This window comes from Spermophilus citellus (genome assembly GCF_964194105.1).
Source record: "Spermophilus citellus genome assembly, chromosome: 7".
NCBI lineage: Eukaryota > Metazoa > Chordata > Mammalia > Rodentia > Sciuridae > Spermophilus > Spermophilus citellus.
In genome coordinates this window covers 24,769,837-24,795,766 of record NC_138188.1, presented here as the reverse complement: position 1 = coordinate 24,795,766, position 25,930 = coordinate 24,769,837, and the positions used below count along the sequence as shown (strand labels likewise).

General features: G+C 42.4%; 1 pseudogene across 1 annotated transcript; it reads right to left on the bottom strand.

Moving 5' to 3' along the window:
• Positions 1 to 24,486: 24,486 nt before the first annotated feature.
• Positions 24,487 to 25,237, bottom strand: LOC308652740 (small COPII coat GTPase SAR1A-like; annotated as a pseudogene). Its single transcript has 3 exons — positions 25,052 to 25,237; positions 24,545 to 24,851; positions 24,487 to 24,494 (listed from the first exon to the last, which is right to left on the bottom strand). The product of its transcript is annotated as a small COPII coat GTPase SAR1A-like (transcript).
• Between the last annotated feature and the right edge of the window lie 693 nt (positions 25,238 to 25,930).

Sequence of the window (25,930 nt, the reverse complement as noted above, 5' to 3'; positions counted from 1 at the left end):
ATCTCAGTCTTGAGTAAAGGCCATATGCTGTGTTTGGTATTCCATGCTTGTCAGGATGGGTAGTGATCAGTGGTGGACAGCATAAAGTGCCAAGGAAGGGTCCAGGCTTTTCCAGTGCACGTGGGGTACAGAGAAAAGGCCTGGTCAGCTGAGAAGAGTAGGAGGAGGGTAGTGAGGAGGCTAGAACCAGATTCCAATGGTCTCTAATGGGAACTGAGAACCCTGAGACCCCAGTTACTGGGGGGCACCCACTCCTTTACTTCTTCCACCTTTATCACCACCTCAGGAGATCAGTAGGGGAGATGTCCTCGTAACTTTTTAGTCTTGCCACCTGAAAGCAGCTGGCTTTGGTTTCCTTCTTCCCTGGACTTGCAAGGCCCTACTCTAAGGGGGTCACTGCTGAGTCTCCTATAGCAGCCACTCTCCAGATCCTTGGCACCTGTTTGGCTCCCCACTTTCCTCCTCCCCAGCTTGGGCCCGATAATACCAAACTGGAGCCAAGTAGGCAGTTTTTGTGGCCACCTCAAACATGCTCTGATACCTGAGTGCCCTTGCTCCAAGGCCCCTAGAAGAAGAATGAAGGTTGGACCGCCCCAAAGAGACTTACCCCTTTTCCCACCTATCAAAGGTGATCCAGGTGGAGTTGGGCCTGAGACACATGCATTTTGGGGGTCTCTGTTTTAGAAAAAGAATATGCTATTGCAAATTGAACATTATGAACAACAACAAAATTGAACACTAGAAACAAATGAAAAAGGCTGGGGATTTAGCTCAGTAGTAGAGCATGTGCATGAGGCCCTGGGTTCAATCACCAGCATTGAAAAAAATAATAATAAATAAATCATTAAAAATGGTTTTAGACTGGGCATGGTGGCGCACGCCTGTAATTCCAGCGGCTCGGGAGGCTGAGGCAGGAGGATTGCAAATTCAAAACCAGCCTCAGCCAAAGTGAGGCACTAAGCAACTCAGTGAGATCCTGTCTCTAAATAAAATACAAAATAGGGCTGGGATGTGGCTTAGTGGTTGAGTGCCCCTGAGTTTAATCCCTGGTACCCTCTCCCCAGCCAAATGGTTTTAGGTTGATAAATATTACAATAGTGATCTGTAAATATATCTTTTGTGATACATATTATTATATGACACATTCCTATAATTTCTCCCTCCATTTTCTGGCTTCGTACATTGATGGCTTCTATAAACAATAAGGATTTTGTAATTCCGGGGGAGAAATTTTTTAATATAAAAGGGAAAGATAATTCAGTCTTCCTTCTAACATAGTTGATTGAAGTTTGAGTTTTAATTATTGATAGCTTAGGAAAGTTATTTTACTTCCTAAGCTATTACCAATGGTGTAAGTATTGCTGCCAAATTTGGAAACATCCATTTTTCATACAGGAACTGTAAGACTTGGAAGAATTTCCCATAGGTGGACTTCCACCTGTACGTATTTCAAACCTTGTTTTCCCTCCCTAATTTTTCTAGTGCTGGGTGCTGTGGGGCACGTTCTTAATGCAGTAAGACTTTGTACTTCTGTCCTGTCAGGAGTTCTCACTCAGGTCGGAGTTCCTCCAGGCTACATTCCAGAAGAGGAATAATAAGCTAACTTTACATAGGAGTGGAACAATTCACATAAATATGTCCCTGCTGTCTCAAACCAAGTGTTTCTTCATGGTAGACAGAGATATGCCACTTAAGTCCCCTTCAAAATAGGCTGGCTGTTGCCAGACATTGGGAAATCAACCAGAAGACAAGTCTGCCTCAGCCATGGAGAGCCTCTCCCAGCTAGCTTTCTTCCTCTGCCCAACCCTATTCCTTCCTCAGGTACTGATCCCAATTGATTTCTCTGGTAAGTAGCTTGGATTCTAATCTTCCTCTTAGAGCTAGCTTTCCAGGGAACCCAACCTGGAATAATTCCTAACCCACCTTCCCCTTGGATAGATTCCCAAATGCCATAGTCTCTCTGATATTCCCCACCCCACACACTTGAGGCTGGAGACAAGTCTGAGCAGAAAGGACAGAGGTCCTGAATTAATGCAATTAGATTATCTTAATTTTGCCAGTTTTCCAAAAATATTTGCCCCCAAGACACACTACTGGGGCCCTTCTCAAGGCTGAAAGTAAGATGTTGAAGGCCAAGTTTCATCTGCCTGTTGTGAGATCCACTTTGGCACTCTACAAGGTTTAATGAGCACCTCCTATTTGCTGACCCTCTATTGTGGATGTATATACTAATGTGCATAGCAGACCTGGTTCCTCCCTTACCTTCTTGCAAATAGAGGTCTAGTGCTGGTGAAATAGACATGAAAAGACAATTATTCTGAAGCAAGGTATGCTGCTCAGCTGGGGTGGTGTAGAGGCTGACTGCTGGGACCTGAAGGATGAGTAGAATGACCAGAAGAAGGGAAGAGAGCTTCACTGGGGAGATAGAACTTGACTTGTTAAAGGAGATTTAAAGTGATCAGGAGTTCAAGGGAAAGAAAGTGCTCTGGAAAGCAGGAAGGAGGGGTCTGAAGAGGAACAAAAATTGGTGTCTCCTAGAGAGGGTACCATGGGCAGAATGATGGCCCCTCTGTGATGTCCATATCCTAATCCCTGGAATCTCTGAATATATTACAGTACTTTGCAGATGAAGTTAGGGAAAAGGGCTTTAGTGAGATTATTATGGATTATTTTGGTGGTTCCAATGTAATCACATGAGCCTGAAAAAGCAAAAGAGGAGGGCAGAAGTTGGTCAGACTCAAATTATGAAAGGGATGTGATCCTCCACAGCTGGCCAAGGATCCAAGGAATTCAGGTGGTCTCTACAAGCAAGAAATGACCCTCAAGTGATAGCAAAAAAAAAAAGGAAACTAAGTTCTCCTACAACCACTAGGAATTGAATTCTGCCAACAACCTTAATGAGCAAATTCTCCCCAACCACCTCCAGAAAGGATTGCATCCCTGCTAATGTGTTGATTTTAGCCCAATGAAACCCATATTGAACTTCTGGCCTACAGAACTGTGGTATGATAACAATTTTTATTATTCTAAGCCACTAAGGTTGTGTTAATTTGTGTGTTTATATTGTTAGCGATTGAACCCAGGACCTTGTGCATGCTAGGCAAGTGCTCAAACATTGAGCTGCCCCCCCAACCCAAGGGTAATATGTTATTGTAGGAAAAGAAAACTGATAAAAGATTAGAGAATGAGATACTGCTGGAACAAATTCCAAAAACATGCCAGGTTCAGTGGTGCAGGTCTGTAATACCAGGAGGCTGAGGCAGTTGGATTGTGAGTTCAATGCCAGGCTCAGCAACTTTGCAAGTCCTTATCTCTAAATAAAATATAAAAAGGCCTAGGATCTTGCTCAGTGGTTAAGTGTCTCTGGGTTCCATCCCTGGTACAAAAAAAAAAATCCAAAAATGTGGAGTTGGCTTTGGAATTGGGCAGTTGGCAGAGGCTAGAAGAATAACAGAAAAGGCCAATTTTGGCTTCAATGAACCATTAGAAGAGATCTGAATGCTAAGGATGTTGCTGGTGAGAGCTTAGAAAGAAATGAAAAACATGTTATTGGAAGCTGGAGTTGCAGAAAGTTTAGTGTGGAATTGTATCCCACAGTAGGGTGGAAAACAGAATTTGTCCATTTCTAAGCAAAATGTTGAAGGTACATTCTGGGTTCTTCTTGCTAATTATGGTAAACTGTAGGAAGAGGGATATAAATTCAAAGAGAAATTGTTACAATGAAATCAGACCTTGATATTAGGAATTCTCAGTCCAGAAAAGCACTTTGCCTCAAATTGTTGAAGTTGATACAATTCAAATAACATCAAGTTCTTCAATTTGAGTGATAAAGTATTTATAAAAATAATATACAAGAATGATATAACGTCACAGAAGAGAGTGGACTAGGAAGCTTCATGGATTCATCCCTTCACAGAAACAAGAATTGAGCTGGGTGCAGCGGCATGTGCCTGTAATCCCAGTGTCTCGGGAGGTGGAGGCAGAAGGATTGCACGTTGAAAGGCAGTCTCATCAAAAGTGAGGCGCTAAGCAACTCAATGAGACCCTGTCTCTAAATAAAATACAAAATGGGACTGGGGATGTGGCTCAGTGATTGAGTGCCTTTGAGTTCAGTCTCCCTCAACTCCTCCCCACGCCCCCCACCCCAAAAACAAATAAACAAAAAATCAGGTATTTGAGTTTTCAGAAACTGCCTGAACCAACTTTTTAGGAACTCAAGTCTAGATTGTAGAGGACATATGAGACAAGTCCCTGAAGATAGCAGGAAACGGTTTTATTTGGCTGCAGCCAGGTTCAGAAGATACAGTTTTTGCTGTAATCAACAATCCACTGAATCCCAAGTTCAGGTAGTTTCAGAACTTTATGCCCAGTGTGTGAGGGGAGGGGCTCAGAAGTGCACAGTCTGCAGAAGTTCACATAAAAGCAGCTTTTTCTCTCACTGTTTTGGGCAAGTTAACTCTTCAAGGACAACATCTGAGAAGGGAGAGCTTCTTCTCCACTTTCTTTCCTCCCCCTTCCAGCTGTTACGGAGCCCAACTGGTAACTTATCTTAGAAATGTAGACACTTCTGTGAAGCTTCTGCTCAAGGCCAGAGACCTTATCAAAGGATCTTTTTTTAATATTTTTTTTATTGTAGTTGGTCACAATAGCTTTATTCTATTTATTTATGTGGTGCTGAGGACCAACCTAGGGTCTCACTATGTTGCCTAGGATATTGCTAAGTAACCGAGGCCAAGTTAAGTTATGCCTAGGACATTGCTAAGTTACTTAGCCAAGGCTGTTGCTAAGTTACTCAAGACAAAGAATTTTTAAAGCAGCTAGAGGGAAGCTACTTGTTATGCGCAGGGATTCTAAATAAGACTAATAATAGTTGATTTCTCAGAAACCATGGAGGACAATAAGTGTTAGTGTGACATATCTAAAATTCTGGTGAAAAAAAATGTCAACCAATAATTCTATTACCTAGCAAACCAATCCTTCAAGAATAAAGGAGGAGAAGCTGGACAGAGGCACACCTGTAATCCCAGCTGCTTGAGAGGCTGAGGCGGGAGGATCATGAGTTCAAAGCCAGCTTCAGCAACAGTGAAGTGCTAAACAACTCAGTGAGACCTTGTCTCTAAAAAAAAAAAAAACAAACCACAAAATAGGGCTAGGGATGTGGCTCAGGAGTCAAGTAACCCTGAGTTCAATCCCTGGTACCAAAAAAAGAAAGAAAAGCAAAGAAAACATAAAATGGGCTAGGGATGTGGCTAGTGGTTAAGTTCCCTAGGTTTAATCTTTGGTACCAAAAAAAAAAAAAAAAGAAGAAGAAGAAAAAGAAAAAAAAATACATATGTATGTACATGCGTAGATATATAGAAGACATATAATGGAATGGTAGAAGTAAATCCTTTATTATTAATAACATTAAATGCAAGTGGACTGAACTCTCTGATTTGAAAAACAGATTGGCAGATGCTTAAAAAAGTTGATCTGGGCTGGGAATGTAGCTCAGTGATAGAGTGCACACTTAGCATGCACAATCAATTCCTGGTACAACAAAAACTACAACAAAAAAGGAGTTCATCTATATGCAGACTACAAGAGATGCAGATATAAGGATACTGAAAGGTTAAAAGTAAAATGATGGAAAAACTGCATGCAAATTGTAACTAGAAGAGAGCCAGTTTGGCTACATTATTGTCATACAAAAAAAAATGTAAGAATTTGACAAAATTCAATGCCCCTTATTAATAAAAACAGTACATAAACTAGAAATAGAAAGGAATTACCTCAACATAGTAAAGGCAAAATATGAAAAACTCACAGCCCAACTTCATATTCAATGGAAGACTGAAAGCTTTCCCCTTATTCCTAGGTATTTAATAATTATTCTTTCTTTTTTTCTTTTTTTTTTTTTTTGGTACCAGGGATTGAACTCAGGGACACTGAACCACTGGAGCCATATCCTCAGCCCTATTTTTTTTATTTGAACATAAGGTCTCACTGAGTTGCTTAGCACCTCACTTTTGCTGAGGCTGGCTTTGAAATCACGGTGCTCCTGTCTCAGCCTCCCAAGCCACTGGGATTTCAGGCATGTGCCACCATGCCCAGCCCTAAGTATTTGTGTGTGTGTGTGTGTGGGGGGGGGCCTTAGGGAAGTGGTAGGCCTTTCTCAGAAACACCCTTGGGTGGGAAAAAGAAACTTTTTCCTTCAAATGGCCATCCAGATGTTAAGCAAGGACCTTATTATATTCCCCCCATTTTTGTTTCTATTGTGCCCCTTAGCGAATAGGGACTCAGGTCAATCTTCTATAACTTCTTCCTGCTGGGAAGGGGTGGAGTTTGAATCCCTCATTAGGGGCACTGGACATCATTGGAATAATGACAGAGGTTGAGTGGTGGTGGAATGCTGTCCCTGGTGCCCTGGTGAGGGATTGTTATTCCTGTAACAAAAGCTGGTTTATAGTTTGATTAGAGATTTTTTGGATCTGGTCTTGAACCAATCTAATGATGCAGGGGGAAAGAATTAACAGAAGGCCTATGGAAAAGAGAGGGGTCAGGAAAGGAAGAAGGGGGGTCCTTAGCTGCCACCCTTCAGTAGAGGAGAGCTGTTGTTTCCGGTGTTCAAGGTCCTGTTGGAGTTGTTTCATCTTGTCCTTTACTATTCCATGTTGATTGACATAAAAGTAGCATTCCGCCTTTTTCAGGGCTGTTAAAAGATCAAGACCCCTTCATCCTGCAGAACCACAGCAGCTAAAGAATCAAGGTGGGATTGTATAGTTAGTATGGTTTGAGCAAGTTGCTGTAAGTCTCCTAGAAATTGGAATAGTAATTCCAGATAATGGTACCCGTGGGAGGTGAGTACAGAATAAGGGAGGAGGGCAGAAGTGAAAAAGGGAAGGATGGTACTCATGGTTCTGCAGTGTCCTCATGTCCTCAGAGACCAAAGGAAGACTGGGGGTTCTGGCCTTGGAGACACACAGCTTGAGAGGGCCTATGATTCTCATTGTATAAAAGGGCAGAGAAAAACATTTTAAATGGGAGTTGTGAACCCAATATGAGATGCCCTCAAGGTGGGCTGCTGAGGAGTGGTAAGAATGACCTGATAGGGTCCAGTTCATTTTGCTGAGAGTTGAGAGGAGGAGGGGGGCTTGTTGTGGGCCGGAGTTAAAAAGTACCAGGTCACAGAGTGGGAAGAGGGGAAGAGGCAGAACTAGGCTTTGCCAGAATAGCATTATGTATGCCAGAAAAGATGAGGGGCAAGGGGAACTGGAGAATCAGAGAGGGTGGTGAGCTGAGCAGGGAGATAAGATAGTCTGTATAGAAGCTCAAAAGGGGAGATATTGATTGGGAGGGCTTGTAACCTAAGAAGAGCCAAGGGAAGGAGTTTAGTCCAATCTAAATGTAATTCAAAGGATAGTTTAGTGGGGCTGGGGATGTGGCTCAATCACCTTACTCGATATTTACCTAACTACATTAACTACCTATCTTTAAGTCTGGCTTCAATTCCACCTTGCCAGAGGACTGGGGATGATAGGGGATATGAAAATGCCAGGAGAGGGCTGGGGATGTGGCTCAAGCGGTAGCCCCCTCGCCTGGCATGTGTGCAGCCCGGGTTTGATCCTCAGCACCACATACAAACAAAGATGTTGTGCTCGCCAAAAAACTAAAAAGTAAAATATTTTTAAAAAGGGACATGTGTGATTGCTTTACATAAAAAAAAAAGAAAAGAAAATGCCAGGAGATGTTGAGTACCTTAGCTACGGACCATGAAACATGGGAAGTAAATTCAGGACCATTATCAGACTGGAGCGAGGAAGGGAGGCTGAATCAGGGAAGAATATGTTCAATGAGGATGTTGGCCACCACAGAGGCACATTTTCTTGTGGCAGGAAAAACCTCAACCCATCCCAAGAAGGTGTCGACAAGTACCAAGAAAAATTTGTACTGCTTGACTTGGGGGCATATGGGTGAAATCCAGCTGCCAATCAGAGCAAGGTAGATGTCCTCTTTCCGGGTGTAAAGGAAAAGCAGGTAGACAGAGATTGGAGGTGGGATTGGTTTTTTGGCAGATTTCACAGGAAGCAGAGAGGGTAGAGAGACATTTTAAGTCCTCTGGAGAGAGTTTAAGGAGGGAAGTGAGACATTGTTTTAAAGATGTGATGTTAGGGTAAAAGAGGTTGTGAAGGAAGGTAAGCACCTGTTGAGTGTCAGGTGGGGAAGAGTCTGTTGGGGGACTAGCAAGGCTGAGGACCACAGGTGTAGGAGTCTATTGGAGGGTGGTGGCCCTCACCTCAGAGTCTGCCGTGTTGTTGCCAAGTGTCACAAAGGAGGTGTCTGTCTGATGGAATTTACAATGTGAGATTCCAAAGGCAGTGAGAAGCTTTGAGACCTGAAAGAGATCCGAAATAAAGGGGGCATCAGTAATTAAAATTCCCTTGGTGGTAAGGAATCTGTACTCCTTCCAAAAAGCAAAGTGGGAGAGAAGTATGTGGAAAGCATATTTAGAGTCACTATAGACATTGATGGAGGCTCTCTTTGCCAAAGTGAAGGCTCTGATGAGGGCAACAAGTTCAACCTGCTGATTGGATGTATTATTGGGGAGGGGATCCACTTCCACAACTGAGACTATAGCATACCCTGCCTGATGAACTCCCTCCTGAAGGAAGGAGGAGCCATCTGTGAACCATGTGTATGTTGCCTGGAGCAAGGGACCTTCCTGGATGTGGGAGGGATGTGGAAGAAGCTCCTCCAGAGTTTCAGTGCATGAAAGGATAAGAAGAGAAAAGGTGGAAGAGTCCTGAGGAGTGGGGAGGAGAGTAGCAGGGTTTAAAGGTGAGCATGTGTGGAAAGTAAGACTAAATCTTCCACCAGGAAAACCTGTAGAGACAAAAGGCGACATCGGGGTATGAATGTAAGCCCTTGTAGGTGAGGAGTTCCTTTAGGTGATGGGGAGCCCATGGTAAGTGGGGCCCCAAAGGTGAGTTTCTTTGACTCATTGATGAGTAGAGAGGCTGAGGCCAACGTTGGTAGGCAAGGGGCCCATTCCTGAACAGTAGGCTCAAGACCCTTCCATAGATAAGCCACAGGGGGAAAGGTTGGCCCCAGCATGTGTCTGAGGACCCCTAGAGCAAATCCCTGCTTTTCAGCCACATAAAGGTGAAATGGAAATGTGACATCAGGGAGAATGGAGAGCAGGGGCATGGAGGAGGGCCTGCTGGAACATGGTGAAGGGCTTTGTAACAGAATGGAATAGAAGTTCAGAGAGTGGGCCCCAGGCCGCATCATATAGAGGCTTAGCCAATATGAGTAGTTAGGATTCCAAACTCTAAGGAATCCTGCCATACCTAAAAAGTAGAGAATTCCTTCTTTAGTAGAGGGTGTTTGTATATTAGTGATAAGGCCCTTTCTATTAACTGTAATGGCTTTGTGTGTAGGGGTCAGGGGGAGGCCTAGTGTGTTACCATTGCCAAAGAGAGCTGTACCTTGGATGGAGAAACCCTTACAGCTATGGACAGAAAGGAAGTTAAGAAGCTTACAGGTATCCTGATAACTGACCTCAAAGGAGGGACTTCAGAGAAGGAGATCATCAACATACTGTAGCACCAGAGACTGAGTGAGATATATGGAGGCTAGGTTCCTAGCCAAGGCCTGTCTGAAGATTATGAGGGCTGTCATGGAACCCTTGAGGGAGAACTGTCCACATAAGCTGAGTGGAGTTATATGACTCACGGTCTGTCCATGTAAAGGTGAAAATGTCTTGAGAGTCAGAATGGAGGGGAATAGAGAAGAAGGCATCTTTCAGGTATAGCATTGAGAAGTAAGAGGTCCCAGAAGGAATGATGGAGAGAAGGGTACAAGGATTGGTTACCACAGAATGGATTGGGACAACTACAGAGTTGATGAACGCTTGATGGACCAAGCGGTAGGAACAATTGAGTTTTTTTTACTGCCAAGATGGGAGTGTTATAAGGAGAATGTGTAGGTCTAAAGAATCCCTTTCACAAGAGGTCTTAAATGATAGGCTGTAAGCCTAGGAGTCTTTGTCAGGAGAGCGGGTATTGTGATTGGGCCAGAAAATGGAGGGGGTCTTTGAGATGGATAAGAATGAGCTTTTGGGATGGGGATGTGGCTCAAGCGGTAGCGCACTCACCTGGCATGCGTGCGGCCCGGGTTCGATCCTCAGCACCACATACCAACAAAGATGTTGTGTCTGCCGAAAACTGAAAAATAAATATTAAAAAAACTCTCTTTCTCTCTCTCTCTCTCTTAAAAAAAAAAAAAAAAAAAAAAAAAAAAAAGAGCTTTTGGTGATAGAAGGACTTAAAACATCCCAGACAGTAGGGTCCACCTTGAAAGAGGGTAATGGTGAAAGGTTAATAAAATAGGTACTTGTCACTCCGTTTTTCTATATGCTTAACAAAACACTGTTTGCTAATCTTGTTCCCAGGATGTGCTGTCCCCAACTGTGAACCCCAACTGTGAACTGTTTGCTAATCTTGTTCCCAGAATGAGCTGTCCCCAACTGCCAAACTACAAAATGTAACTTCTCTCCCTGCCCTCTCCAAGGAAAATATATAAGGTCTGCTTAAGCTGTTCTCAGGGCTCTATCTCTCTTTGCTATAGAGAGCTCTGGGCCCTAGCATGCTGGAAACCAAATAAACCCTCCCTTCTGCTGTTGCATAAGACAGTCTCTTGTGGTCTCTTCCTCCCTTACAATGGGAAGGCACTGGCAAATGGAATAGGGGATAAGGGGTAAGTGTGAGGATCAGGGGAGTGGCAGGCAAGTCTGGTTGGAAGCAAATAAGAGGAGAGAAGGAAAGCATAGCCTGCAACTTTGTGAGGATGTCCCTTCCCATGAGGGGAACAGGGCACTGTGAAATGACCAAAAAGGAGTGGGTAAAAATTAGAGAGCCATGCTGGGGCTGTAGCTCAGTGGTAGAACACTTGTCTAGCATGTACTGGGCACTGGGTTTGATCCTTAGCACCACATACAAATAAACAAAATAAAGGCATTCTGTCCATCTACAACAACAACAAAAAGGTTAAAAAAAATTAGAGATCCAAGAGCAAACAAGTCTAGGTATTTTTAAGGGTTAGTAAGATTTATCCTTTACCCCGACAATAGAGGTTATAGAACGGCTAGTAGGCCCCCAGAACTCCTTGAGGACTGAATGTGTAGCCCTGCCATCTAGGAGAAAGGAGACAGGCCTACCTGAAACACACAGAGTTACCCTGGGTTCCCACAGAGTGATGGTAGTGGTTGGGTTATGGAGACCTGGGCCTTGTCAGTCCTCTGCAGCCAGTTCTAAGAGTTGGAAAGGGGAACCAGTAGGGCTGGATGGCTGTGGGCTGCTATGGGCTCAGGGACAGTCAACGGCCCAGCGTCCCTCCTGATGGCATTTAGGACAAGGGCCTGGAGGCTCGTGAGGTTTGGGACATGTACAAGCCCAGTGACCCATCTGACCACATTTAAAACAGGATCTGGGCAGACTCTATGAGCCAGTGGAATCAGGGACAGATACTGAGGCCAGACAGGTGGCTTGAGCGAGGATCTGTTTCTGCTCTGGGCCTTCTTGCCTCTCCTGTTATACACCTTATAGGTCACTCCTAGAACCTCAGTTTGGAGAGTAAAGGGCCCCTTCTTGAAGTGCATTAGTTTGGCCTTAATTTCAGAAAAACTCTGGGAGAAAATTAGGTCATTAGTAGTTGTCTCCCATCTGGAGTCTCAGGGTCCAGATTACTATATTGTAATAAAGCCTAAATGCTGAAGGGTTTACAATCTTATCTTGGATGATTTCCTGGAACTTTTCATAATTGATCGCTTTATGTGCTGCCATAAGGCAAGTAATGAATTGGTTTCTACTAGTTACTCCTCCAGGTGAATGAATTATAATTCCAATTGGAGTCCCAATCAGAGACCACTTTAGTGCCAATCAGATGGGCAGGGGAGGTCTGATGTACCTCATCAGCATAATTTCTAGCTTGCTCCCAAACTCACCTGCACTCCTTGGGTAGGAGGGTATTAAACAAGATCATATAGATGGGGCTGGGGATGTGGCTCAAGTGGTAGCGCGCTCACCTGGCATGCGTGCGGCCCCGGTTCGATCCTCAGCACCACATACAAACAAAGATGTTGTGTCCGCCGAGAACTAAAAAATAAATATTAAAAAATTTAAAAAAAAAGATCATATAGACATCATGGAAGGTCAAATCATGTGATTGGGTCAGATATTGAAATTCTTTGATATATGTGTTGGAACTTGAAGTACAGGACCCATGCCACTTTTCTAACTGTGAAAGATCTGACAAAGAGAAAGGCACATGAACCAAGATTACACTAACTACCCCAGCCACCTTGAGTAGAGGACACAAGAGATGTGGGTTGGGCAGTAGCAAACTGTAAGCATGTAGCAGCAGGAGAGAAAGGCACAGGGGCTGAGGGGACAGTTGCTGCGGTGGCTTCATCAGAAAGAGAATTATGATATGGCAGGGGCTTATCCACTGGGTTGAAGGAAGAGGAGTCCAGGGTAGAATCTTCTGTTCCTTTGGAAGCAGGGAAGTGAGAGCTAAGAGGACTTGTGCAGGAGAGCAAGAGTTGCAGAGAGAAAGCTTAGAGAGAGGAGAAAGCCTGAATATGTGATAGCTCTTTCCATTTTCCCGAACGCTCACAGTAGTTGAAAAGATCCCTGATAAAGCAGCCATTTAGGGGCTGGGGTTGTGGTTTGGTAGAGTGCTTGCCTAGCAAATGCGAAGCCCTGGGTTCGATCCTTAGCACCACATAAAAATAAATAAATAAATAAAGGTACTGTGTACAAGTAAAATAAATATTTTTTAAAAAGTAGCCATTTAGAGTCCTTATTCAAAGGCTATTGAGGCCAGATCTGATTGCACAAGTGGATAAGTTTTGGAGGGTTAGTTCCAGGGTGAGTGAGAGAGACCATAAGTTAGCCAGGAGGCAGCCTAGGGGACTATGGGAAGGAATGGATGAGGAGCCATCCATGCTGAGATGTAGGAGGTGAGTTTAGAGGTGGGGCATCCCTCAGTCTCTAGTATCACCTAGTTTGAGAGGACAGTTATGCTTAGGGGGTCGTCACCACTGCTGGGTAAGCATCAGGGGCAGGAGTCCGTAAAGGTACTTGGGCGCTTGGCATGAACTCCGAAGAAGGGGCAGATTAAACAAAGGCTGAGAGGTAGTCTCACCAGGAACAACTTCCAATCACCCTTGGTGTTTTTTTTTCTCAAAACCCAGGACCCAAATGAAAGACCACCTATAAACTTTGTCGACACTAGGGATCAGCTGTAGCTGTGAAAGCTGTGGCTGGGGGGTGCCCCTGACCATAGGATAACCTTAGGAGTGCTGGACATTCAATGGTCATTTCCTGGGACTTGTAGGTTGGTTAGGTGGACCAGAGACAGGAGTCTTACCTGGAATGTCTGGTGGTGGGTGAAGAGAGGGCGTTTAGCAAAATGGAAGGCCTGGTCCCATGGTGGAATTTGGATCGGGGCCCTGGAATGCTCAGTGACCCTTGAAGAGGGGAGTGGGCACACCAGGGAACCTGATCCCAGGTTTCGGCACCAAAAAGAAGGGAAAGTGAGGAATGAGAGATGGGTAAGTGAGAAATGAAAGACAGAGACTAGGGCTGGGGATGTGGCTCAAGCGGTAGCGCGCTCGCCTGGCATGCGTGCGGCCCGGGTCCGATCCTCAGCACCACATACCAACAAAGATGTTGTGTCCGCTGAGAACTAAAAAATAAATATTAAAAATTCTCTCTCTCTCTCACTCTCTCTCCTCTCTCACTTCTCTCTCACTCTCTCTTAAAAAAAAAAAAAAAAGACAGAGACTAGGCAGAGATACACATGAGAGTTTGTCAGAACTGACAAATAAAGGCCATCTCTCTATAGAGTGGAGAGAGGCAAAACAGGCTTGGGTTCTGGGGCTTTTGTGGGGCAGGCGCAAGAATCAGTGCCTGATGGGTCCCAATGCAGTGCTTAGGGGTTGGGTTGGTATGAGGGAGTGGTGAGCCTTTCCAGAAATGCCTTCTTGGGTGGGAAAGTGAAACTTTTTCCTTAAAATGGTGGCTGTCACTTAAGATGGCCATCAAGATGCTAAGCAAGGACCTTATAGCAATCTTTAGCAAGAAGAGAAGCAGGAGGCATCACAACTCCAGACCTTAAACTATACTACAAAGCTATAGTAACAAAAACAGCATGGTATTGGCACCAAAATAGACATGTAGACCAAGGGTACAGAATAGAAGACACAGAGACAAACCCACATAAATACGATTATCTCATATTAGACAAAGGCACCAAAAACATATATTGGAGAAAAGATGACCTCTTCAACAAATGGTGCTGGGAGAACTAGAAATCCACATGCAGCAAAATGAAACTAAACCCCTATCTCTCACCTTGCACAAAACTCAATTCAGAGTGGATCAAGGACCTAAGAATTAGACCAAAGACCCTGTATCTAATAAAGGAAAAAGTAGGCCCAAATCTTCATCACATTGGATTAGGCCCTGACCTCCTTAACAAGACTCCTAAAGCACAAGAAATAAAATCAAGAATTAATAAATGGGATGGATTCAAGCTAAAAAGCTTCTTTTCAATGAGGTGAAGAGAGAGCCTACTTTTTGGGAACAAATTTTTGCCGCATGCACACATGTCAGATCACTAATCTTCAGGATATACAAAGAACTCAAAAAACTTAACACCAAAAAAAAACCCCAAAACAATCCAATTAATAAATGGGTCAAGGAGCTGAAAAGACACTTCTCAGAAGAAGATATACATTTGATCAACAAATATATGAAAACGTGTTCATCTCTAGTAATTAGAGAAATGCAGATCAAAACTACTCTAAGATTTCATCTCACACAAGTCAGAATGGCAGTTATCAAGAATACAAACAACAATAAGTGTTGGTGAGGATGTGGAGGAAAAGGCACACTCATACATTGCTGGTGGGACTGCAAATTGGTGCAACCACTCTGGGAAACAGTATGGAGATTCCTTAGAAAGCCTGGAATGGAACCACCATTTGACCCAGCTATCCCACACCTCAGTCTATACCCAAAGGACTTAAAATCGGCATACTATAGTAACACAATATTTATAGCAACTCAATTCAATGTTTATAGCAGCTCAATTCACAATAGCTAAACCTCGGAACTAACCTAGAAGCCCTTCAATAGTTGAATGGATAAAGAAACTGTGGTATATATAAACACAGTGGAATATTACTCAGCATTAGAATGAAATTATGACATTTTCAGGTAAATGAATGTAGTTGGAGAATACCATGCTAAACAAAGTAAGCCAATCCCCCCCAAAACAAAGGATATTCTCTCTGATAAGCAGATGCTGATCCACAATTGTGGGGTGGGGGGCAGGGGAAAATGGCAAAACTTTGATTGGGCAAAGGAGAAAAAGGGAAGGAGAGGGGGCATGGAAGCAGAATAGATGGTGGAATGAGATGGACATTATTACCCTAGGTACATATAAGACTGCACATATGATGTGATGCTACATCATGTACAACTAGAGAAATGAAAAGTTGTGCTGCAGTTTTGTACAGTGAACCAAAATGCTTTCTGCTGTCATATATTCCTGATTAAAATAAATAATTTTTAAAAAATAGTTTGGAGTCTCACAGAGGCATGAACCTGTAGTCCTAGTTTTACTCAGAAGGTTGAGGCAGGAGGATGGTTTGAGCCCAGGAGTTCAAGGTTTGACTGGGCAATATAGTGAGGCTTCATCTCAAAAACAACAAGAACAAATAAACAAACAAACATACAGAAAATCAAATTTGGAGCTAGGTGCAGTGGTGCACGCCTGTAATCCCAGTGGCTCTGGAGGCTGAGACAGGAGGATTTCGAGTTCAAAGCCAGCTTCAGCCACAGCAAGGCACTAAGCAACTCAGTGAGACCCTGTCTCTAAATAAAATACAAAATAGGGCTGGGGATGTGGCTCAGTGACTGAGTGCCTCTGAGTTCCAATCCCTGGTACAAAAAAAAGAATCAAATTTCATACTGGCATAAGGATATAGACCAAATGAATAGAACAGAAAGTCCAGAAATAAATCCTCACATATGTGGTCAATTTTATTTTTCTTTCTTTTTATACCAGGGATTGAACTCGGGGCACTTAACCACTTAGCCACATCCCCAGCCCTTTTTGTATTTTATTTAGAGAGAAGGTCTTACTGAGTTGCTTAGGGCTTCACTAAATTGCTGAGGATGGCTTTGTACTTGTGATCTTTCTGCTTCAGCCTCCTGAGCCTCTGGGATTACAGGCATGTGCCACCTCATTTGGCTCAGTTTGTTTTCCATAGGTGATAAGACCCAGTTCTATGAGGAAAAGACAGTCTTTTTAAGAAATGATGCTGGAAAAATGGATATCTACCTGCAAAAGGGCTGAGGGATATAGTTCAGTGGTCTAGTTTGCCTAGCATACATAATACATGGGGTCCAATCCCCAGCACCACATCCACACAAGATAATAAATTGGACTCTGACATCATATACAAAATACATGAAATACCTAAATTTAAGAATTAAAACTATAAAATACTTAGAAGAAAAGGTAAGAATTTAATTTAAGAATTAAAACTATGAAATACTTAGAAGAAAAGGTAGGTGAAAATCCACCAAATCCTTTGAGAAGATAGTAATTTCTTATTTTACCAAAAGAAAAATACATTAACTGAATTTCATCAAAATAAAATAGCCAGTAAAATGAAGAAAATATTTGAAAATCATATATCTGATAATAAATATCCAATATATATAAATGATTTCTAAAACTCAACAATAAAAATATAAACAATAAGCCAGGCATGGTGGTGTATGCCTGTAATCCAGTGGCTTGGGAGGCTGAGGCAGGAGGATCCTGAGTTCAAAGCCAACCACAGCAATGGTGAAGTGTTAAGCAAATCAGTGAGACCTTGTCTTTAAATAAAATATAAAATAGTGCTGAGGATGTGGCTCAGTGTTCAAGTGCCCCTGAGTTGAATCTCTGGTACCTTAAAAAATACACACACACACACACATATAAATAATACAATTAAAAAATTGGCAAGGAGCCAGGCCCAGTGGTCCATGCTTATAATCCCAGTGGCTCAGGAGGCTGAGGCAGGAGGGTCTCGAGTTCAAAGCCAGCCTCAGCAATTTAGTAAGGCCCTAAGAAACTTATCAAAACACTCTCTAAATAAATTAGAAAAATTGGCTGGGGATGTGTCTTAGTGGTTAAGTGCTCCTGGGTTCAATCCCTGGTACAAAAAAAAATTGGCAAGGGACTTAATTAGATATTCCAAAGAAGACTTAAAAATGGCCAATAAGCAAATGAGAAGATGCTCAACACAACAGGCCATTAGGGAAACACATATCAAAACAACAATGAGGTGGTACATATACACAATGGAATATTACTCAGCCATAAAGAAGAATGAAACTAAGGCATTTGCCAGTAAATGGATGGAGCTGAAAACTACCATGCTAAGTGAAATAAGCCAATCCTCAAAAAACCAAAGGTCAAATATTCTCTCTGATATTCAAATGATGACTCACAATCGGGAGGTTGTGGAGCTTCGCAGGATTGGACAAGGGTGAATGGGGGGAAGGGATGGGGAATGGGAATGGGAAAGACAGTAGAATGAATTGGATATAAGTTTCCTATGTTCATATAAAAATACAGAGCAGTGTAACTCCACATCATGTACAACAATAAGAATGGGAATTTATACTCCATGTATGTATGATATGTCAAAATGCATCATCATGGGGTTGGGGATTTAGCTCAGTGGCAGAGCGCTTGCCTAGCATGCATAAGGCCCTGGGTTCAGTCCTCAGCCCTGTAAAAAACAATTACTAAAAAAGTATTAAAAAAAGGATTAAAAAGACAAAAAAAAAAAAACAAGGTAACAAAATGCATCATCATGTATAACTAAAAAGAACAACAACAACAACAACAACAAAAATAAACAATGAGGGCGGGGATGTGGCTCAGTGGTAGAACGAAAACAATAAGCTATCATTGAAAGCAAAATGAAAGAGAAAGCAAAAGAAACAAGAGACAGACCTCAATTGATCAGTGATGCTTTAGGCACATTTTCAAAAGAGAAAATGGCAGCTGGTTAATTAACAGGGGTTAACTTGATGCTTTGACTATATCTCTTGTGACTTTGAAACTTACACATTTTTTTTCTTTTTTCTCAGTCTACTTTTCCCTAAACTACTACTACTCCTCCTCCTCCTCCTCCTCCTCCTCCTCCTCCTCCTCCTCCTCCTTCTTCTTTTAAGAGAGAGAGAGAGAGAATTTTTTAATATTTATTTTTTAGTTTTCGGTGGACACAACATCTTTATTTTATTTTTTTAAAGAGAGAGAGAATTTTTTAATATTTATTTTTTTAGTTTTCAGTGGACACAACATCTTTATTTTTATGTGGTGCGGAGGATTGAACCCAGTGCCCCGCGCATGCCAGGTGAGAGTGCTACGGCTTGAGCTACATCCCCAGCCCCCTGATCTTCTTTTCCCTAAAATTCTCCCTGATCTTTTTTTCCCCAGCCTCTTCCCTAATCTCCTTTTTCCTGGTCTTCTCCTTCCTGATCTCTTCTCGCTCATCTCATTTTCTCTGAATCACCTCTATAAAAGCTCTCTGTTCCTGTAAATGAGCAGAATCACAGCCTTTGGGACAGGAGTCCCCTGTGTTTCCCCTTTGCTAGCAAAGCAATAAACTTTCTTTTCCTTTTTCTCAAAACCGTGTTCTCATTAATAGATTGGCATTGGGGACAAGGTCCAAGCTTTTGGCAACAGTTACAATAGGGGTCTGAGTTTTATAGGCTTTAGTGAGACTTAATCATAGTAGAATGTGTCATTTGGGCAGTCAGGGAAAACAGTTGTAGAACCAGAAATTGTGAAAGTTCAGAGTCAATTGTTGCTGGGAAATGATGAAAGTCCAGAGCCCATTGTTTTCCTTCTCTCCCTGGGACCCATTGTCCTCCTTTTCTTCCTGGGGGGTTGTTTTTCCGATATCCTTCAATCATGAGATATCACTTCATAATCATATTAAAAACAAAAAGAGAACTGGGTGTTGTGGTGCAGCCTCAGAAATCTAAGGATGTAATGCCAGATTCCTGGGACCCCAATACACCTCCAGGAACCGAATCCCATGCAATCACACAAGAGTCTTTATTGCAAGTTCGAGCCTGGACTCACAACCATTCCCGACGCAGCGGTCCCAGGGAGTGAGTCCTGGTCCTTTGTCCAGTGAGATTTTATAGGTTTTGGGGGGATACTCTATGAGTATCAACATCACACAGCAAATCATTCCATACTGCGGGAAAGTCAAACAACAACTCTTAACATTGATTAGCACATTCACTGGTGGGGAACAAGTTGGGTAGGGGTGATTGGTTAGTACAACAGGGGGATTCCTTTGATCTGATTGGTTTAGGCCACGAGGGGTGTACGTGCTGAACTAAATGGTTTCCCAACATGTTATCAACTACCATAAACTACACGGGAGTCATCTGATATCTCAGGTATTTTCCCTGTCTCATGCTGAATGGAGGTTGCTAGGGGGTTGCTATGGGTCCTCACCTAGCCTAACTGAGTCAGGGACACCTGGCGCCACAGATCTCTCCTGTTATTTACAAACAACTCAGCAGGGTAGGTATGTGCTTACTGAGTGCTCTGTGGGTTTTTCCAAGGACAAGGGTCACGCACCCTTCCTTAGGACAGGCCTTGAGGTAGAAGCTGGTTTAGTCACATCAGTTTCTCAAGGAAGTCCTAAGCAACTTCGTAAGACCCTGTCTCATAAAATATAAAACAAGGGCTGAGGATGTGGCTCAGTGCTTAAGCATCTCTTGGTTTGATCCCTGGTACCAAAAAAATAAAATAAAATTTCTGGGTGTGGTGGTACATGCCTATAATCCCACGAGCTCCAAGGCAGAGGCAGGAGGGATCACAAATTCAAAGCCAGCCTCAGCAACTTAAGGAAGCCCTATACAACTTAGTGAGACCCTGTCTCACCATTAAAAAAAAAAAAAAGGGGTCTGAAGATGTGGCCCAGTGGTTAAGCACCTCTCTTTACAATTCCTGGTACCATAAATAAATAAATAAGAGCAAAAACAAAATAGAAAATAAAAAAATATTGATGAGGATGTGGAGAAACTGGAATCTTTGTGCACTGCTGGTAGGAATGTAAAATGTTGCAGCCACTATGGAATACAGTTTTAAAAAATTAATTAGGAATATATGACAGCAGAATGCATTTTGATTCATTGTACACATTGCAGTACAACTTTTCATTTCGCTGGTTGCAAACAACGTAGTATCACACCGTATGTACAGCCACATATGTACCTAGGGTAATGATGTCCATCTCATTTCACCATCTTTCCTACTCCCACACCCTGCCTGACCCCTCCCTCTCCTTTGCGCAATCAAAGTTCCTCCATTTTCCCCATGCCTCCCACCCCTGTAATGGATCAGCATCCACTTGGAATACAGTTTTATAGTTTCTCAAAAATCTAAACACACAAGCCTGGTGCTGTGATGCACACCTGTATTCACAGCGGCTTGGGAGGCTGAGACCAGAGGATCGAGAGTTCAAAGCCATCCTCAGCAATTGTGAGGCCCTAAGCAACTCAGTGAGACCCTGTCTCTAAATGAAATACAAAATAGGACTGGGGATGTGGCTCAGTGGTAGAGTGCCCTGAGTTCAATTCCTGGTACCCTGCTCTCCCATAAAAAAGCTGAACATAAAATTATCATATGATCTAGCAATTCCATTTCTAGTTATATACCAAAAAAATTGAAATTAGGGGGCTGGGGTTGTGGCTCAGTGGTACAGCGCTTGCCTACCATGCACCATATAAATAAATAAAATAAAAGTCCATTGACAACTTAAAAAAAAAGAATCATTAGAAAAAAAAGAATTGAAATTAGGGATTAAACAGATACTTGTAAAGCAATGTTCATTGCAGCATTATTTACAATAGTCAAAGATATAAACACCCCCAAGTGTCCATCAACAGGACAAATGTGGTATGTTATACAATGGAATATTTTATTCAGCCGTAAAAGTAGTGAATTTCTGATACATACTACAACATGGGTGAAACTTAAAGACATACTAAATTAAATTAGTCATACACAAAAAGACAAAAACTGTATAATTCCATTTATTTGAGGTATCTGGAATAGGGAAATTTGTAGAGACAGAAAGTAGAGTTTACCATGGACGGTGGAGAAAAGAAAATGAGGAATTATTGCTTAATGGTTTCACAGTTTCTGTTTGGGGAAACAAAAAATTTGTAAGTGGTCTGGGGTGATGGTTTCACAACATTGCAAAAGTAATTTATGTGTTATGGTTTGGATGTGAGGTGTCCCCCCAAAAAGCTTACATGTGAGACAATGCAAGAAAGTTTGGAGTAGAAAGGTTGTGAGAGCCTTAACTCAACCAGTGGATTAATCCCTTGATGGGATTAACTGAATGGTAACTGGAGGAGTTGGGACACTTGGAGCATGGCTTTGGGGTATGTATTTGTATCTGGTGAGTGGAGTCTCTCTTTGCTTCTGATCATTATGTGAGTTGCTTCCCTCTGTCACACTCTACAACAATGTTGTAGAGGCCTGAGAAAGAGTGTTGGACTTCTATGGACTGAGATCTCTGAAATCGTGAGCCCTCAAATAAACTTTTCCTCTCTACGGTTATTCTGGCTAGGTCCTCTTAGTCACAGCAGTGAAAAAACTGACTAAAATAAAATGCCACTGGGCTGGGGACGTGGCTCAAGTGGTAGTGCGCTCGCCTGGCATGCGTGCGGCCCGGGTTCGATCCTCAGCACCACATACCAACAAAGATGTTGTGTCTGACAAAAAAAAAAAAAAAAAAAAAAAAAAAAAATATATATATATGTTAAAAAATAAAAAAATAAATAAAATGCCACTGAATCATACACTTAAAATTAGTATGATGGTTAATTTTTGTTATATATGTTTACCACAATAAAAATTTTTTAAATTCCCAAAGGAATGAAAGTCTTATACATGCTAAAATATGAATAAATCTTGAAGCCACTATGATAAGTGAAATAAGCCAGACATAAACCAAGAAATATTGAGCCAGTTATGGTGGTGCATGTTTGTAATTCTAGAGATTGCAAGTTAAAGGCCATTTAGCCAGGCCCTAAGCGATGTATGGAGATCTTGTCTCAAAATAAAAAATAAGGCTGGTGCAGTGTTACACACCTGTCATCCCTGCAGTTCTGGAGGCCAAGACAGGAGGACTGCAAGTTCAAAGCCAGCCTCAGCAAATTAGTGATGCTCTAAGCAACTCAGTGAGATCCTGTCTCTAAGTAAAATTCAAAAATGGGCTGGGAATATGGCTTAGTGGTAAAATTTGTCTCTAAGTAAAATTCAAAAATGGGCTGGGGATATGGCTTAGTGGCTACACATCCCTGGGTTCAATCCCTGGTACCAAAATCAAACAAATAAATAAATAGATAAATAGGGCTGGGGGTGTAGTTCAGTGGTAAAGCACCCCTGTTTCAATCCCTCAAACTCAAGTACAAAAAAATAAAAAGACAAATATTGTATGATTCCACTTACATGAAGTACCCAGAATAAGCAGTTAAAAAGATGAAGTAGTAAAGAGGTTATCAGTGGCTGAGGGAAGGAGGAAATGGTGAGTGATTGCTTAATGGGTATTGAGTTTCTGTTTGTGATGATGAAAAACTTCTGGAAATAGATAGTGGTGATTATGCAACACTATAGATGAATTAACTCCACTGAACTATGCACTTAATAATGGTTCAAGTGTTACATTTTTGTATTTATTATATTACATTAAAATAAAATAGAAAATAAAAGAAAAAGAAAAATCTAGGAGATAAACAGATGAATGTGTTACATAAATATTGAGCAAGAAGAGTAAGGTGAGTGCACGAGGCCCTCCAGACAGGCATAGCTTGCAGTACATGGTCACAAGTTTGAGAATCTTTGGGGGGAGACACAGGGGTTCTCAGAGATGAATGGAGAAAGGAAGTCTAGTCAAGAAATAGGTTACAGGGCTGGGGATGTGGCTCAAGCGGTAGCGCGCTCGCCTGGCATGCGTGCGGCCCGGGTTCGATCCTCAGCACCACGTACCAACAAAGATGTGTCCACCGAGAACTAAGAAAAAATAAATAAATATTAAAATTCTCTCTCTCTCTGTCCCTCTCACTCTCTCTCTAAAAAAAAGAAACAGGTTACAAAATTTAGTTGCAAATTGTGGGGGGAGGGTATTTTGACCTTACCTCATTCCATACATCAGGTGAATTCCAAATCAATAAGCCTCTAAAGTCTTGCCAAATTGCTGCAATGGCCACTTGACCTTTGGCCACTTCTACTTGATCCTTTAGTAATATTTCCTTCTTGGGCCAACCCCTTGAAACACATCCTTTCCTGGGTGTCTACAGTATCACACTTCTTGGATATCTCCCTAAGTCACTGACCTTCTTAACTCACCCCTAGGTAGAAGTAGGAGTGAAAAGGGAGAATAGGCCAATAGATTTAGAAATTGTTTGAGACCTGGCTGTGGTGGCCCATACGCCTGTAATCCCAGCTACTCAGGAAAGGTTACTTGAGACCAAGTAGAAATCAGTGAGACTCCTATCTTGAGAGAGGGTGAGGGGAAGGAAGAAAGGAAATAATTATTTGGAACAGGATTCTTTGAAGGACTAGGTATGGATTTTGAGAGTGAGTTGGGATGAATCTTATTTTATTTTAATTTAATTTAATTTTTTTTTTTTTTTGGTACTGGGGATTGAACCTAGTGGCACTTAACCACTGAGCTACATTCCAAGCCCTTAAAAAAAAAAAAAAATATATATATATATATATATATATATATATATATATGAATGACAGAGCCCTGACATTTGCTGTGAAAAGGCAGGGAGATGGGGACAAGAACATAGGGAGTTTGAGAACCTCTATGGAGTTTCAAAAACAGAGATGCTCAAAGGGAGAAAGGTGGCCGATCACATTAAATGCGACCGGGTGTTTCTCATGGATTTAGCAACATGGAGATTGTTGGTATTTTGAAGGTGTGGTATTGTAGGAGTGAAGTGGGGACTTGATTAGATTTGGGGCTATTTAGGAGAGCATTGCTAGAAGGTAGGTATAGAGCATGGTGGTTGCTGGAGGAGGTTGTGGGGTGGAGGTAGGATGTCTTTTTATTTTGTTTTGTTTTATGGTGCTGGGGATGGAAACCATGGATGTTCAACCACTGAGCCACATCCCCAGCCCTTTTTATATGTTATTTAGAGACCCAGTCTCTCTTGAGTTGCTTAGGGCCTCATTAAGATGCTGAGGCTGGCTTTGAACTTAAAATCCTCCTGCTTCAGCCTCCTGAGCCACTTGGATTACAAGTTTATGCCACTACACCCAGCTTGGAGGGTGACTTTTTTTTTTTTTTTGAGGAGTAAAATTTTATTTTCACTGTCCAAACATTAGTCAACATACTGGGAAAGCCAGTGGGTGGGCTCAGGGTTAGGGGAGACAAAACCCTCACCTTGCCTCTTGTGCACACTGCACATGAACACTTCCATGGGTTGGGCATTCAGTTCCTTCAGAGTCACATTCCCCTTTCCTGTGGTCTGTCCATAAAGCTCAAATATCTTGCAAAGTTTTTCTTCACTGATTGCATTTATTCTGTTAATTTTATTTTGCAAGATAAGAATTGGCACAATGAATAGTTTCATCAGTCATTAAAGCATTAAGCTCAACTTTGGATTCCATGAGGTGAGAATGATCTACAAAGTCCATCAGAAAGGCAATCCCATTAATTGCTGGAAGATAATTTTTCCAAACCCGATGAGCTTGCTCATGCCCACCAAGATCAAAAGTTGTTAAAGTCATTCCAACAATTCTCAGCTCTTCTTCTTCTTCTTTTTAATGCCTTTATTTTATTTATTTATTTTTATATGGTGCTGAGGATCAAACTCAGTGTCTCACACATGCTAGGCAAGCACTCTACCACTGAGCTACAACCCCAGTCCAATTGTCAGCTCTTCTGATGTTGGATGTAGTATTGGAACATGTTGGCCCAATTTGTCATCTTTGAGCATGTGAAGAAGAGTGGTTTTGCTTGCATTTTCCAAACCCAAGAATGCAAGTTTTCCAGATTTTTTTTTTTTTGTAGAGTCCTAGGGAACTGGAGATCACTGCTGAAGCCATTGTAGATCCACTCAAAGATGAAAGACATTATTAATGCTTACTATGGTCTGAGGGGCTCCTCCGAAGGTGGCAGGCGGCTGGGACCCTCCCTCAGAACACACAGACCCTGGGAGGGTGTTTTAATGATGGTATTTTCAGAGTTGGCTACAAATTCGGGGGACCTCCAGATTGGGCTGTCTTTTCCTAGGTCCTCTATGATCTGGGTTCAGACTATGGCCCATTCACTGCCAGACTGTCCCAGTCCAATTCCTGCCCTGTTAGGCTGGTTTGAGGTGGCTAAGGGAACAAAGCACCAGGCAACCCGCAGGTGCAGAAAGAACAACCAATCAGACCTGGACAGACAAGCAGGGATGGTGCCGCATAACCACTTGTCAATCAGCAGGGTTTCCTGACCAATCCTGGAAGGACACAGATCTCAGCAAGATTCCTCTGACCAACCCCAGGAGAACAAGGGACTCTAAAAACCTGGGTCCCTTTCGTGTCCCAAGACCCCCTTCCTGCCCTAAACCCAATAAAATTCCAATCCGGCTGAGCCTGGGCACAATTCTCCCTGACCCACTCTGTTGGGCTGAAGAGTGTTGCTGGGGAGCAAATCTCAATAAAGCCTTGTTCAGCTGCTTTTAATCTGCCTCCTTTTGATCACTATGCCTGACCTTACATGCCCAGCCTTACTTTTGGAGAGGTAAAGATTTTCTAATAAAGTGGCAGAGAAAAATAATTT